The following is a 17,384-nucleotide window of genomic DNA, read 5'->3' as shown; positions in this document are numbered from 1 at the left end:
GTGCTTCAGTGTTGTAACCTGCCCTGAGACGTTAGAGTGAAGGGCGGGTTAAATAATAATAATAATAATAATAATAATAATAATAATAATAATAATAATAATAATAATAAATGGTACTGCCCAGCAACTTGTCAAAATGACAAGAGCCTTGCTGAGGTAACTTGAGTTTTGATTGGCTGTATAGTGTTGATACAGCTTCCCCTCTGAGTAGTTGTTGAAATATCTAATCCTCCTTTGAACAAGGCCTGTAAATAAGGAAAAACTCTGCTTATTTCTCCTCATATTATGTACTGGTTTCTTCAGTTTACCCTGTAAAGTATTACCAGATAATCCCCCCCCCTTCCTCTGGACTCCCTCTGCATTATTTAACTGACTGTCAACAACCTCTATGTCCACAGAAGTGTTCTTTGCTCTGCTGGTAGTTTTGTTGGCATCTAATGGATCACAAAATTCCATGAGAATTGGAGCTTTGGATCACAGCTTTTGTGCTATGGCATTTCTAAAATGTACCAGATATGTAATCTTTACAGCAGAATGCAGACACCAATGTAAGCTTTGTTGTTAGTGATGCTGTGGAAAAAATCATGCTGATGCATTATGATATTTACTAGATCTGATTGGCCATGCTCCACAGCAGTCATTTTGTGACTGGCCACACCCCATTATAGCTATTTTTTAATAGTGACCAGGTCACTTCCAAATGTGACCATGTGATCCAAAAGGTTGGGAACAACTAGCTGTTTGAATCCATAGAGTGTTATTTGTATCAGGAACAGATTAAACAGGTATTCCAGCATCCTCCTTGAAGCAAGGGTATCCTTCTGGATAAACTAGAATTAATGCAAAATTCAGAGTGTTGCCAACTGATAAGAAAAACCAAGTTGGTCTGCACCTGTGCATTTTAATAGGAGTTTGAGCTGCATACTTTTCACTACATGAAAATAACATTATTACCTGCTAATGCTTGCTGTTAAAAACACAGAAGCAGGAACTAATAAATGTAAAAGTCTGAAACCCCTACTTAACACAGATGAAGCATGTGGTAACCACAAATCAGAAACTTTGTGTTCATTTTATAGATTTTGTGTGTTTTGTGTTAAAGTGTTAGAGCAAAACTCACTCTCTGTGTGAGGATCACACTCTAAATTTCTTCCAGTAAACACTGCGTATGCTACATATTTACAAACAGTTCCACATGCTTAATAGCATTTCCTCATTTTCAGCTAAAATGTGTCAAATCATTACACATGCACTGTTGCCTAAGCTATGCTACTCTGCCCCCTACCCTGAAATGCTGAGTAAAAATAGAGCTGTTAAACCCAGGATGATAACTGACATATTTTTCCTCTAGGACTCAATAAACTGGTGTAACTGCTTCTCAGTACCTGGGAACATAACAAGGTTCAGATTAATTAAATCATCTACACATCCATGAAAGATACAATAGTGTCATCAAGAAAAGTGGGTTGCAAAGTATAAAAATATCAGCACTGGCGCAGTTGCTGGGGTCTTAGTGAAGGAGAAGATCAGCTTGGATATGCTCATGACTCCAGAAGCATCAGATGGACAAACCACCTTTATATTAATGGTTCTAGAACCTTGGTACTAGGCCATCTTATTCCTGTTATGGAGACATTATGCCTTGTCCATTATTTCGCTACTCCCAGAGAGATAAGTGCATGCAGTAAATTACTATTTCTAGCTCTTTTAGAGAGACAACGGCGCTCTTCATTAGATGACTCCTACATAAGATGCACCATAATGACTCAACAGCCAGCAGGGAATCTCGTGCATACAGACCAGCTGCATAAAAAGCTGATTTGACTTCTTTGAAGTATTTCAATGCCACAGCTGGTTGGAAAGAGAAATGCAAGTCTTCAGCTGCCCCACAATCTTCCCTCACTTTCCCCAGAATGCCGCCAAACTCCACACTGGCACATATCCACATACATGCATACACATGTTCATTTGTGCCTTGAAAAAAGTAAAAGCAGAATAAAACCCAATAAGTCTACTGCTCCACTTTCACACTGAAAGAGAGATTTTATGAGACAAACATATTTCAGCTATGCACTAATCAATGATTCAAAAGTGCAAGGCGAGATGCCCAGGTCAATAGGCCAGCAAGCCTGATTCCAAAAGGCAATATGAAAAACCACACAGCCCAAATCCAAGTATTTATTGAAGATCTAATTGTATGCCCAGTTAAGGGTGAGAATTGAACACAGATTCAGGGACAGATTATGGACAAGACTCCTTTAATTACAGACAAGACATATACTACAATTTATCATCCAAATCCTTTACAGGAGATGATTTTGAACCTGGACTGAATCCCAGAAAGCATTTTGAATGGCCTCAGCTTGTTCAGGGTCTATACTAATGTAAGCATTGGAATGGGCCAGCAGCCCAAGGGATCTGGATTAGTTCTCAGATTCAGGATTAAAGGTCAGCCCAAAGCAGAATAATGGACCAACAAGGAAGCGGATATGCAACAGGTTTTCCAGTACTATACTTATGACTGTCAGGTAAAGATTGTCTAGTCCAGATATGACCCTCTAAATACAGTTGGACTCCTACTCTTATCAGTACTGGTCAGCATGGCTAACTGTTTAGGTGGACAATAGGAACTATACACCAACAATTTCCAGAGAACCACAGGTTCGCCACCTGTCCTGCTTCCTACATACCTAAAGTTGGATGAGTTCTACAGTAGAGCCAGCATGATTCATGTATGTTTTCCTGCAAGTGAATTCCTCAGAGTTCAATAGGAATTATTCACAAATAAGGAGTGCATGGGAGATCAATCTAAAAACCCAGTCCTATATGTAATAAGTCCTTCTAAGTTCAAAGCAGCATAAAGCCACCTAAGTGTGCAAATGACGGCAACCTAAGCCATAGAGGCAAAAACCTCACCATCCAAAATAGCTCTTTATGAGAAAGGATGACCAATCTAGGCAGGTGGTCTTGGGTAAGCTACTACTGCTTATCTTCAGCTCAGTTGGATACTCATGATCAACCTCACAAAGCTGCTAAGAAGGTGAATGACATAAGCAGCACAAACCACTCTGTCCAATTAAAGCATTGCAAACAAAGGTACTTTATTTTATTTGATTATTTGCAGTTACAGTGGTACCTCGGGTTAAGAACTTAATTCATTCTGGAGGTCCGTTCTTAACCTGAAACTGTTCTTATCCTGAGGTACCACTTTAGCTAATGGGGCCTCCCACTGCCGCTGTGCAATTTCTGTTCTTATCCTGAAGCAAAGTTCTTAACCCGAGCTACTATTTCTGGGTTAGTGGAGTCTGTAACCTGAAGCGTCTGTAACCTGAAGCGTCTGTAACCCAAGGTACCACTGTATAAGCCACTTCCCACAGCAGCAGCAGATAACAAAATCAACAACAGGGATAGAGGGGTGAGGCATGGGGACTTCAGTCTGGTGCAGGCATAGTGCCAGAGCCAATCCAATGCTGCTGTTCCCACACCATGCTGAGCTCCCTGTTCCTAACTCCACCCTCTCCCGGTAAGTGGCAGCCAGTAAATTAGGACACAAAGGTGCACAATGTGGGTGCCACGCACTGACCAAAAGTTACCAAAGCAGTGAAATAAAATAAAATAAAATGCTGAAGATTACAAACTCACTAAACTAAAGAAAATAAAACAATTTCTTCAATTATACAAATGAATCTCATCTGTTATTTTAAAAATACAAGCATTCCATATGCCCTGTTGCCCCCTGATAACAGAGAGCAAATGGCATTCACTCACTCTTGGGGAAAATGTTGGAAACAGAATGTTGTAAAGGGATTATGCTTTAGTTCCCCTGCCCCCCTGATTTTAGAAGCAAATATTATTTGAAAGAATGTTTTTCATCTGTACTGTAATTATGTTGGCATTTTGCGATGCAAATATTCCACTATGCACCCAGCTCTTTGTACTGAACAGTGTCAAAACACCCTCAGGGCTGTCTTCTAGTTATTTCTGACCAATTTACCTTGCCATATTTTGGCATTAGGTTCAGTATGCAGCTCTGTGAGATGAGAGATACAGATTTCTAAAAGGGCATAGAGATATTGGGAAATGAAGGAATTAATAATTTAACATTTTCAGTTACAATATGAGGCAAGCTTAGGCAAGGAGCAAAGAAAATGCATCCACATTTATAAAAGGCAATAACCCTATTTGAACAATAATGGATACATGGTGGGAGGTAATGAAGTCATGAATGCCCAGCCAGGGATGGATGAATCCCTAATTTCTGCATTCTTAAATTCAGTTCTCCACATTCCTGCAGCAATTTGCGAGTATTATTATTTTTCAAAATCCCCATGAAAGTTCACCAGCATTTTAGTGCAAATTTCATCTAAGAAATACATCCTAAGACATGCATTTTCCCAAGCAATTCCCCCTAATATGCATTTCTATGTGTTCTTTTCACAAATATATCAATTTTCTTCACACTTTCCCATAATATATACATATTTGTACACACTGTTTGGTTGGAGAATCATATCACAAAATTCAAAGGAGGTTGAATTTTAAAGAATACCTATGTTTTGGTCCATGTACTGGTTTGACAAGTGCAAATTTGATTTCTCATTAAATCGCAAATGAAACTGAGTATTTCCCCCATTGCTGTGTCCATGATCATGATAAGCTTTTTAAAAAGTCCTCATACGCACAATTGTATACAAGTTTGTTTAGTTATTTATTTGAACATTTGTGTGTTACCTTTCAACCTTCCAAAGCAACTAATCACACAATAAAACTAAACAATTTGTAATCTATAAAACCTCAAGTAAAACAATAAAGCAGTTACCCCAGCAGAAGTTAGAACAACACAAACAGCCTAATCCTAGACTTATCTACTCAGAGGTCCCATGGAGTTCAAAGGGGTGTGCTCCCAGGTAAATGTGGGTAAGATTGCCACCTGAAAGCTGGACCCTTTGAATTCAGTGGGACTTACTCCTAGGTAAGTGGACTTAGGATTGCAGCCTAAAATATTATAAATGGGGAGCTGAAAACAAGAGTGTAAACAAAGCAGTCATTAAAATGTTAATTATGAACAGGATTTCTTTGCATGGTTGGGCACTTCTCATTTTTCAGGGATTCTGATCACATAGAGAAAATCCAGCACAACGAGTTTATATGGCTAGGGATTCCATTGAGATATTCTTATGACTTCATGGGTATTGAATCCATGTGAATCTTTTCTCTTCACAGATTTCTATAATGTCTGAAAGGGGTTTGGACAGCAAGGACGAAGATTTACTCTGGCATTGGGTATAATGAGAATATTGAAAGTATTAGGCACGCAACTATTTTGCCTTGAACACTGCTTGACAAAAGACTAACAATATATATCCAATATATGTCTTATATCCTTCACTGGCATGAAAACAGTGGAATCAAAATTACAACAACAATGAAAATTAGGAGAGGATTTGCTACAGAGGATGTAAGCATGCTTACATGGCTGGAATATTTGAAGTACATAACAGAGATATGCAGGCTGATTCTATGGCCCCAGGAAAGCTAGATGGCTGCTATGCCAGGTGTATCACCAGAGTAACCTAGTCAACAGTCTTGTGCATTCTCAGCAGCAGAGCCAACAGCACAACATCAGAAACACAAATGAATGCAACGTTGGTGTTAATGTTAAGATGGCTTTGTTCTGATTCGGTATGATACAACTCCTTAATAGTCTCAGTAAAGGGATGAAAAGATGTGACAGGAATTAAAACCTCTTACTGGAAAGCTTCTGCTTTTTACAAGTGCCATATACAACAAGTTTAGGCCGTTATGCACAAATAAGTCTATACTTGAGAGCAGAGCTGACCCAAGCCAGGGAAATGTGGCCTACCTTGTGGTGGATTTCATTAAGGGTGGGAAACAGTCAAGTATTAGTAGAGTTAATTATTATACATATATTATTGTATGTTGCTTATGTGCTTTTAATCCTATTGGTATGAAAGTGATTGTTTTCAGGCATCTTACATACATCTAGCAAATTTCAGATATATAATAGAAGGGTCCTCATTCTCATTCAGTTGCTACGTTTAGTTCTTTTTTGAGCCCTCTTCCAAAACCCTCATGTGCCTTTCTCCCGAACCTTCATATTTTAAAAAAATATTACGGTGACATTGGAGCTTCCAGTAATTGCGGTGAATTACAATAACTGTTGTTATGGTGAGCTGCAGAAGGATGGAGAGGACTCTTCAGCAAAGAGAGGTCACACCAAGGCCTTATTGAAGCTGGAATGTCCCTGAATGAACCTTGGTGTGTTTTCTCTCTCCCACAATGTAGCTGGTTATAAAAAATGTTTTTAGTGGTGACAGCGCCTTTTCATTGTAGCCTCCAGGTTGAGTAAAAAGGAAATGCACTGACATTTGGACAGAGGCATCCTGGATGCCAACATAAACATCAGAAGGATCAGTACAGCCCCATGAACTATGTCAAACATCAGTAGCACAGATCTGCTCTGAAGTGATTCCAGGAACAGGCTGTTTTGTGAATGGCAGGCCCAACTGTTAAAATTAAGTACAGATTATCTAATGCTGTTGTTATTGTATCTAAAGAGTATCCTGTCTTCCTGCTATTGCATTTACAGAATAAATGGGGATCTACCTAGATCATCTGTAATTCAGCACCTGCCAGTCATACATGCCTTATTATGTTAAGAATAATCACTGTCACATTCCTCTGATATTTTTAGTTTGTTTCGGCTACTGGGAGTCTTAAGCCAACACCCTCCAGCTACTTATTGTAGTTCCACAGGTATAAGGGGAACTACTAAAATTAAGCTTTCATGGGATTATTGTCTAAATTGCGGGTGAGGAACCTGTGGCTCTCTAGATGTTTATGGACTCCAACTCAGCAGCCACTATTGCCAGGGATAAATGCTCTGAATCATTCTCTACAATCTTTGCTTAAATATTGTTCTTCCTAACCAGTAGTGGGGTGGTAGTTCAATTTTTTTGTGCCTGGCACAGGCTGAAAGGTAGGAAGCAAGATAGATAAAGGATAGAGCAATCCTTCAGTACTTTTGATGCTGGTATGGGGAGATCAGTTGATAGAGCAGCCATCATGTCCACTGCCTGCCAGTTCACAGTGGTCAGGGCAGGAGGTGGGGGTTGCTGCTTCCCTCCCATTGATTTCAATGGAAGGGAAATAACTATGCCAGCATGAGAGCTTGCAAAGCATCAGGTCTATTTAGGTGGTATAAACTGCTTAATATAAAATACCTAAGTTGTGAACAAGAGTATATAGAAACAAATTAGGTTAAAATATACTGTAAAACAAAATTAGAAAGCAATAATATGATACATAATAAAACCTTTCATTGCAGAATTATTCATTTGGGGGCACACTGGAGGAATGAGGGGACTTTAGATTTGATGTATTGATGCCTACCCCTGGCACACTCTGCATTGCTAGCAAAACACCACCAGTGGGACATCAATGCCAGTGAACTATTCCACTGGTGTACTAGAAGGCAACTGTCAGCATACAGTGGTACCTCAGGTTAAGTACCTAATTCGTTCCGGAGGTCCGTTCTTAACCTGAAACTGTTCTTAACCTGAGGTACCACTTTAGCTAATGGGGCCTCCCGTTGCCACTGCGCTGCCACCACTCAATTTCTGTTCTCATCCTGAAGCAAAGTTCTTAACCTGAAGCTCTATTTCTGGCTTAGTGGAGTGTGTAACCTGAAGCATATGTAACCTGAAGCGTATGTAAGCCGAGGTACCACTGTACATGACAACCCATCAATGGGCCTCCTTCTCCTTTAATGAAGCAGCACTTACACTGCTTCCTAATGCTCCTCAGCTGGCTTTCCAGTGGGAGGGCTCTGGTGGGACTTGGCTCCCAAAGTAAGCAAATAAATAGCAGCAACTCAGCAGCAGCTGCGAGGGACAGGTGGTGCAGAGTATCAACCTGTAGGTTGTCACCATCACCAGACCAGAGTTTCCTCAATCTCACTGCCACCTCACCATACCCTAACCCCATCTTAGTGACTGATAGTGTTACCAACACCAGTGCTGCCATGCTCCCTCCTTATGCACTGATACTGTAGCAACTGGGTTCCCATTCCACTTCTTTAAGGTAATGCCTCACATACCTATTAAACCAGAGATGCAAAAGTGAGTGCATGAAAAACCTAACAGTTATTCTGACCATCCTGATATACATTATGACCAGTGATAAGCACCAGTAGTGACTGAACATTAGATAGTGAATAAGACCAACTGAGCACATCCAGAACAAGGAATCTTAGCAGAACAAGGAATCTTAATTTATTGTAGTTTGTTAAATATTAGCATAGGAAGACTGATGTGTGTATTGTGGGTGGGTGGAATCAATAGAAAATTAAAAGCTTGGGCCAGCATTTTAGAATGATATGTGTAGATAATAATCATGGAAGGGTGTAAGAGCATGGGGTTGCAGGAAGGGATGCACACTATCCATACTATGAGAGGCATTAGATTTAGATTCCCGCACAAGATGTAGGTCACAATATTATGATGGAGGATTGGGTTAAATTATGGAAAACTGACTTAAAATTTACAGATTGTTCACTATTGAAGGAGAACTACATGAAGATGATGTACAGATGGTATACAACACCAGTGCAGCTAGGGAAAATGTACAAAACTAGCTCAAACATATGTTGGAAGTGTAAGGAAAAGGAGGGAACATTTTATCATATGTGGTGGGATTGTAAAGTAATTAAAAAAAATTGATAAAAATGATATACAATGAACTGAAGAAAATGTTCCATTTAACATTTGTTAAAAAACCCGAGGCATTTTTGTTGGGGATTGTAGGGAAAGACCTGCCAAAAAAGTTGAAAAACATCTTCATGTATGCGACAACTGCCGCGAGAGTTCTGGTAGCACAAGGATGGAAGACTGAAGAATTCCCAACTAAAGAATCATGGCAAGAAAAATTGGTGGATTATGCAGAACTGGCAAAATTGACACATAAGCTACGGGACAAGGATAACTGTGACTATAAGGATGAATGGGAACCTTTCACAAAGTATTTGAAGATGCAACAAAGTCAACTGGACTCCTTGGCAGGTTTTGAATAAACATCCACAATTTTTTACTGATAATAATTAGCTAAACAGTTGGAGGATCTATACAACTCTGTAACATGCAGAAAACAGCATTATTGGAGAAACCAAAGACTGGAACTGAGGGAAGTCGGGGGGTGGGGGGTGGGGTTTTGTGGGGGTGGGGGGAGGAAAAATGGGGGGGGATAAGGATATGTTTTTGGAAAATATGTTTTGTTATAACTTTGAATAAAAAAATAACAAAATAGATTTAGATTCCTATTTAGTTCCTTTATAAAGGAACTAAAAATGCTAATTTCCCTGGCATATCACAGAATGCCACTTTTAAAAGAAAAGATTATTCCTCCTATAACAAATATTAAGATAAAAAATTAAAATTAAACTAAAATTAGATGAAATAAAATGCATTTATGCAAATCTGAATAAAATTATGTAAAACCTTAAATAATAAAAGCATAAAACAAACCTATAATTCTGACTCTTCCTGTCAAGGCACAGCATTAGCTCTTAAGAATTTTCTCCACTCATAACTTACTGCAGATAGAAAATGTGCAGTTTACAGCTGCATATTTATCTAGCACACTTAGTGGATAAAATTGTAGACTAATGGTTAGATTTCTCCCTGAAATATGTTTCAGATATTGCTCTTTGGAGGCATTAGCAGCATGCAATTTAATAATCCCAGATGAGTTTGCCTCCTGGTGGAGTATTAAATTTTAGCGCCTTCTTGGTAGATAGTGGGAAAATGCATCCTAACCAGATTTTTAAAAATTCAACCTTGCTGGAAGAATCAGACTACACAAACTTACAAAGAAAAAGTGGTGAAGATTTTCAACAGTACACTATAAAGAACTTCAGCATGGTTTATTCTGAGCCCCATTTTAATCCCATTGAGGGCCTCATAACATTATTTTAAGCCTAGCAGAAGCTACATTGCACAGCATTTTTCCAGTTCCTGAGTGCCAGCTGGATCTCATGGGACCCTTTTAACATAAAATCAGAAGAAACTATAGGACATACAAATACACTTTGGCAAGTTTTCAGGATAAGGGAGTTCTAGTTGTGGAGTAGCTACTGAGAATACCTTCTTTTTTGGTATATAAATCTGCACTCCAGATGATGTTGCTGGATTTTAGAATATGGCTTTTCAGACTTTTTAAATCTGACCACAAACAAAGCATTCAACAATGATACAAGGGTTATCATCAAGTTATAGGTGAATATCCCCATCATGATTTGGAATTGGGCCCGGTAAAATTATATATTTAAATTAGTTCTTTAAAAATTATAAATAGCTCGGTTAACTCCGAGTGCAATCTGTATATCATTGCACTCCTAAAGATACTACTTTGAATGCAGCAGAATCTAAACACCCTCCCAAGCCTCTCTAGTCATACCTACTTCTCCTTCTCACTTCCCTGGCCTGGCTATTGCAGCAGGGAGAGCCTGCATAATCCTCCATCCCTTGAACCTGCTGGAATACTGCAAGTGTAGACATGGTGCCAGGGTGGTGCTGTCGTCTAAACCACAAAGCCTAGGGCTTGCTGACCAGAAGGTTGGTGGTTCGAAACCCCATGATGGGGTGAGCTCCCGTTACTCAGTCCCTGCTCCTGCCAACCTTGCAGTTCAAAAGCACCCCAAAAAGTGCAAGGAGATTAATAGGTACCGCTCCAGCGGGAAGGTGAACAGCATTTCCATGCGCTGCTCTGGTTCGCCAAAAGCAGCTTAGTCATGCTGGCCACATGATCTGGAAGCTGTACGCCGGCTCCCTCGGCCAGTAAAGTGAGATGAGTGCTGCAACCCTAGAGTTGTTCATGACTGGACCTAACAGTCAGGGGTCCCTTTACCTTTACCTTTAGACATGGTGCCAAAGGAAATGTCATTTCCCCAGAGCACCCAAGTCCTTTGTATGGAGATCATGCAACATAGATCTTAAATGTCCCAGGGCAAAATACATTTGCCAGGATCTCTGTTGCCTATGTTGCTGCTATGGCAATGATTGTGATGCCTAGGAGGGAGAAAGAAAGGCCTTCTGATAGACCTCCTTGTTTCTGCTGCCACCAGACAGGAAGGGGTGGGCAGAAGACATACAGTCAAGGAGGGAAATGGGTTTTTTTGCTCAGATTAAATCCAAGTTAGAGTTATAATGCTGCCAAGCCGCCAAGTGTTGCAATTACAAACCTTAAGTGCACCACTTAAAAGTACGTACTTATAACTTTTAAGGGTGGCAAAGTTGGGTTGTTATTTTTCATTCGCCACCATAAGTTTTAAAAGGGTACCAGTGTTTGTATAAAATATATAATACTTTCTTTGGTCTGTCTGTACTGAATGTTAAAACTAAATGTAAAAAAACTGATTTTTATGTTGGACCTTTTCTTCCTTTTTATTTATTTACTGCAGGGGGTGGGGGTGGGGGCATCCTTTAACGCACTTCAGCTCTTTTGGTTTACCGGAAGCATAGTTTGAGACCTCCTAATTTTTTGTTTAGACAAGGATTTGTTTAGGCAAGAACTCTACAGTTCTATGACTCCATCATTATTCTTCTTTTCTGGAAGACCCATGTTTATAAAGATATTTTGCTTCTTTACTTTTCCCCACCAATGACTTATAAAGGCTAAAAAATCTTTCAAAACCTCATACTGGAGGCTTTGACCCTTGCAAAATTGGCTGTAATCATCAGCTTTTTATTGGCGCCTTGAATAATTTGGTTTGTTTCATTTGGGGGAGATTTCTCATCTATTGATTCTTTCCCCCTGCATTGCAGATGAAAATCTAGAAGAGGATAGTCAGGACATATTGTATTGTTATAGCACTCAATTCACCATATATAATGGTATAATTCAGTGATTTTAGCCAGCAGCCTTTTAGCAGACTCAATATAACTGACTATACTTTGGATGATTTCATTTTTAACAGCACTTATCTCCCTTTTATCTGGAACAAATAAATGATGAGCAAATCAAATATTCTTCGGGCATTTCTGCATTTCTCTGCTGTATGAACAGCAATTTCTAGCATTGAGACCACATTCAAGATTTTTACAATAATGTATTTCCCTAGTCACTGAGGAAAGGCTTCTCACGCAGACTGTACATCTGCTGCAGACATTGTAATTTTTGGTCCTGAGTGTAAAAACTGACAATATGAGAAACTGACAAGCCCTTGGTTAACATTCATTTCATCCCTCTTGTTCAATAATAACGTATGATAATCTTATGACCTAGAGTTAATTAGTTAACTAAAGGCAAGATACAAAATACAAAATATCTTGTATTCTGGGCTATGGAACATGCTCCAATTCCATTAAGTAGTTGAAGGAACAAATATGTAGCCGCTTTTAGCTGCTTTATAGTGCTGCTATAATTATTTCTTCATAGAATGTAATTTTAGTGTATCTTCTTAGCTTCATCTAACCCATATCTGATTTCCCAAGCCACATTCCACATTTACATGACCATAAATTGTTTCAGAGATTGTGACTGGGAAGGGAGAAAAGTGGTTTACTTATGTGGGGCCCAGGCCATTAAAGGCTTAAAGGATGAAAGTTAGAACCCAGAATTATCCATCCAAGGCCACAGAAAGCCAATTCAGAAACACTACTAGTGATAGAGGTAAATTCAGAATTGGGGGCGGGGGGTTTCCAAATGCTTCCCAGGTGTCATACAAAGGAGAATCACTGCTGGTTAAGGAGACAGAAATAAAGCCACTTCTGTTGTTAGCAAGTCTTCCCTACCTACTGCCTCATCTCCCTTCTTAAAAGTAAGGATTTTTTTGAGGGGAGGGGTGGCAGGATCTGGCAGGGGAGGACTAGTGTTTTTCAAGCCTATAAACCCCTGAGTGATCCTGCCCACCTCCTGCCAAGTATTCGTTAGAAAACTTTTGAAAAAATAAATGGATGTATTTCAAGGCGGGGGGGGGGGAGCAGAAGGTGAAGGGAATTTCCTAACAGTAGATGTTACTGCCATGATTCCTGTAGGGACATGTATTTTTCTTTCCCTTCTATACTTTAGTTTCTATTGGAAAGAATGTTTCATATATATTTCCAGCTTTGCAGTATTATACAGAAATACAGTATTATATATTAAATAGTATTAAATACAAACATATATTGAATTAGCACCAAAAACAGTACTAATTGGTTTACATTATTTTTGTTTTCTAGGGCAGAGTATTATGGCCAATATTTCTGATGCCTATTGCTTTTGTTATCTCTTTAAAAAACAAACAAACACCACTTTGTACTAAGAGATCAGCCCAATGACAATTGATCAGCATTACTGTAATTTGTTTTATGGCTCCCCATAGCTTAGAATTGCCTTCTGAGTTTAGATGTCAAATGTTATTTTGATCCTCTGTAAAGCTTTTGATAGTACAGTTTTTATTTGAACTGCTTTGTTGCCATCAAGTGGTTTATAATAGCATTTCATCACAGGCAAGAAATCACTTTGAAACCAAATCCATTACCAGATAGCTGCCAATCGTTTTTAATAAAAGGAAATGAAATCACATAGGGAGGCTTTATTTGGGAGTTTGATTTCATAAAGTGAGATGAGTATAATTAGTAGATGCGAGACAAAAGCATCACAGACCAGATGTTTGCAGACTGTTGGAATGGCTTGATGATACTGATTGGCTTTTTTGCATCCCCGCTGCAATCTTTTTTTCTCTATGGATGGCAAAACATCACTTGTCCAGCTAGCTTGCTGGATTTCCTTGGATAACCAAAAGCCCAGACAAATAGAAAGGCTACAGTGGGAGTATTTACAGTGCCTTTCAATAATGTAGAAGTACCAAGAAATTGAGATGTGCTTAAATATATATTAGGAAACAGTTATTACCATTTTATATATTTTGTAAGTTGTACTGTTTTTATTGCTGGCATTGCTGCTTGTGAATGTTACAAAGTTTTTGAAGTGAACATGTGAATATGCATGCACTGGATGTGCCCAATGAACTGTAGGGGCAGGAGTCACTATGGGAAGGCCTAAAAGTCGAGAGAGGAAGTTGGCTTCTTCTGGTGAAGGAACTGAATAATACTTCTGGGCTCTTATCACATTTTATAAAATACACTGAATTTATGTATTTGCCTGACTAGTTATGAAGGGGATTGAGAATGAATTCCTGTATGTTTTGTAAACCGCTTTGAGGTGTTGGTGTTGTTATTGTTATAATCAAATGGTATATAAATTTTAGGAAATAAATAAAATAAATTATTTGTTATGCTTGTATTGTGATTGCAGGGCTATGTCCTTTAAGTTGCCATTTATAAATTGCTATTTGCTGGTGCTGTTTGCAAACATGCAGGAAATTTTTTGGGACAATTCCTTAACAAAGCAGGATCTGTGTTTTTTATATTTATTCAGCAACATCCTCACCACCTGGGATAATTAATCAGAATCCTGATTCTGGCCTCACCTCTGGAGAAATGACATGGGTAATAAACCCCAGTATATGTTTTCTGTGTATATGTGCCCAATTTAGTAATGCTGTACATAGAGCACAAGCATGGGAACACCAAACAGCTGGAGCAGAAGAAGAAGACAGAGAGTGAATAAAGAGAAGAGTGGAGAGCAGCCCATTTCCAATCTTTTGGACCGCATGGGTAACTCAGTGAACCTGCTGTACCTGGAACTGGGTGTGGAGAGTGCCGCTGAATAGGACACAGCTGTGGGCAACCTGAAGAAGTACCATCCATCTTAGGTAGGCCTGCCCATAAAAAGCAAAAACAAGTTCAGAGTGAGATACTAGGGGCCACTGTTCCAGGAACTCTTCTAATTGTGAGAACTTTGTGCTTGAGCTGAGAGTTTCCATCTTTACCACAAATGGGGTTGGTTTGGCCATGGTTCCCTCTCACAATTAAACCATGATGCTTTGACTCAGAGAGAAATGGATGGAGTGAATGAATTTTCCTCACTGAGCGGCCCCTGCCTATGTCCCCCCACCCCACCGCTCAGCAAGCCACTGGCATGCATCTTGGACATTACCAGCTAAACCCTGTAAAGCATCGTGACTGGCCTATGTTTGGATCATGGAATCAGAACCACAAAACTGCATAGTTGGATGTTTGCAGGCTTCTTTAATAGACATTTTGCTACATCCCGAGGAATGAAACATTGTGCACGAGAAGAAGTAGCTTAACTGTTGAAAAAGAACAGTTTGCGTATTCTGAAGTTTGTTTCAGGGGGAGTTTGCTTATTCTGAAGTGCCTATGCTTAAGGAATCAAAATATGTATTTGAAAACCTACAGGGGGAGTGACTTGTTCAGGAGGGGATTTGGAGAAAGGGAATGGCAGGCAGGGCAAAGGTCACCAACATCCCTTTTCTCAGCTCTTACCCACCTTTTCCTGAATTTATATATATATATATATATTGAGAAGGGGGCTGTGAGCTACAGTTAGATGCATTTGACTATAATGTGTACTTTTCTATTATCTTTATACACTTTTTTACTTTTAGCCTTTCATGCAGCTCATTATGTAGAAAAGCATAAACCTCTAAGCTGAGCACCTCTCCATCTTTTATTCATATGTTGCATTACATCAGTTTAGACAGGACAGAGTTTAAGCAGCATAAGTGAAAATGGGTACATTTCTGACTGGATGGAGTTCTGTTTGGGTCTGGTGTATATACCATTCTCTAGCTACATGATGCTGGTTCCACCCACCCTTCCGTCAAATCTTGAATTTATCTTACAACATCCTCAGTGTTTTTCCCAGAAGTCTCCCCCTTAAATTAAACATTTCTGATTGATTCAGTTTTATAATGACTTGCATTGTTTCTGTAAAGTAACAGTGAAAAGGGAGCTGTGTAGAGAAAGGCAACCTGCAAATGCAGAATTTGCTGTTTAGAACACTTAAAGACAGCTTAGACAACTGCACAACAAAATCTCGGCTGATTTCAAAAAAGGTCATACTTTATTACTTCAGAAGAACGTTGCAATGGCAAGCCAAATGCAAGCCATGAAGGCAATGTAGCTTTGTGGAGGTTTGCCTATTTCTAACAACTGGGTATCAAACTGTAATTATTTATGTCAAACAGGAGTAATTAAGATTGCAATCTCCCGAGTAATAGCATTCATTAGTGCTAACACAAGCAAACCATCAATACAGTCCTTCGGGAAAATGGGAGCATTTAACATCAAATTCTCTATTACTAGTAGGAAAAGGAAAAGGAAAGGATTATTTTCTGTTTCATCAATTTCTCAATCTTAAAAAAAAGTAGTTGCTCACTAAAAAGTTTGAAAGGCAGACATGTATACTGTAAACACTGGTGTTGAATTCCATTTCCACAAAACCCGCATCTTATTTCCATGTTAGGATAGTTTTATCATCCTGCATATATTCTTGGAGGCAGATGGTGATTTTTCTTGAGAGATAATCTGATGATCCCTGCTCTGGCTTTCCTCTTTTAAATACAGTGGTACCTCGCAAGACGAATGCCTCGCAAGACAAAAAACTCGCTAGACGAAAGGTTTTTCCATTTTCGATTTGCCTCGCAAGACGAAATTTCCCTATGGGCTTGCTTCGCAAGACGAAAACGTCTCGCGGCTTTGTTTCCTTTGTCTAAAAACAAAGACATGTTTTGTTTATAAAGTTAATTTATTTTCCCTTCAATTTTTGAACTGCTCTTTACAGTATGTGTGACTTTAAAGAGCAGTTAATAAACTGTCGTTGTACCAAATTTGGCTTTGTTTCGACTTTTTTTGACCATAGGAACGCATTAATTGATTTTCAATGCATTCCTATGGGATTTCGTGATTCGCAAGACGAAAAATTCGCTAGACGACAAAAATTGCGGAACGAATTAATTTCGTCTTGCGGGGCACCACTGTACAGCTGATCATCTCATGAGTCAGCTGTTCCACAGTCTATTTAACCATCTGGATTTAAAACTTGGCTCAAATTATGAGCATGAAATGCGTATTTCCTTTTTATTTAATTTTATTGTGAGTCTAGCATTTGGGAACAGCATAAAAATATAATTTAGAGATAGCTTCAGTATTTGCAAGTTATATAACTTCAGATTATTGGTTAATTAGTTTGGCTTTTAAATTTGCAGCTAGTATTTACCAGACTTGTTAAACGTCTGGTATCAATGGCATATTACATATTCAAATTCTTGGTATTCTGCTATTAAGTATACAAATTCAATTTGATCCACATATTAATGTGAACTTAGCCAAAATAAGATCTGAACCAAAACTGTCACTATCTTTCAAAATTCACCCTTCTCTAAATTTTGTGACACAGTTCTCTAGCCAAAATACATGGATAAGAATGCGTATAGTAGGGTAATGTGTAAATAAAAC

General features: G+C 38.9%; 1 protein-coding gene and 1 long non-coding RNA gene across 2 annotated transcripts in view; one reads left to right on the top strand and one right to left on the bottom strand.

Moving 5' to 3' along the window:
• LOC308593209 overlaps window positions 1–17,384 on the top strand; it is a 361,814-nt gene that overhangs the window by 213,751 nt on the left and 130,679 nt on the right. The window lies entirely within an intron of this gene.
• Window positions 1–17,384, bottom strand: part of KCNB2 (potassium voltage-gated channel subfamily B member 2) — a 233,643-nt gene that overhangs the window by 196,647 nt on the left and 19,612 nt on the right. The window lies entirely within an intron of this gene.

Source organism: Podarcis bocagei, assembly GCF_964188305.1.
Source record: "Podarcis bocagei genome assembly, chromosome: 8".
NCBI lineage: Eukaryota > Metazoa > Chordata > Lepidosauria > Squamata > Lacertidae > Podarcis > Podarcis bocagei.
Note: the sequence above shows the minus strand (reverse complement) of the source record. Positions and strands in the feature narration are given on the sequence as shown.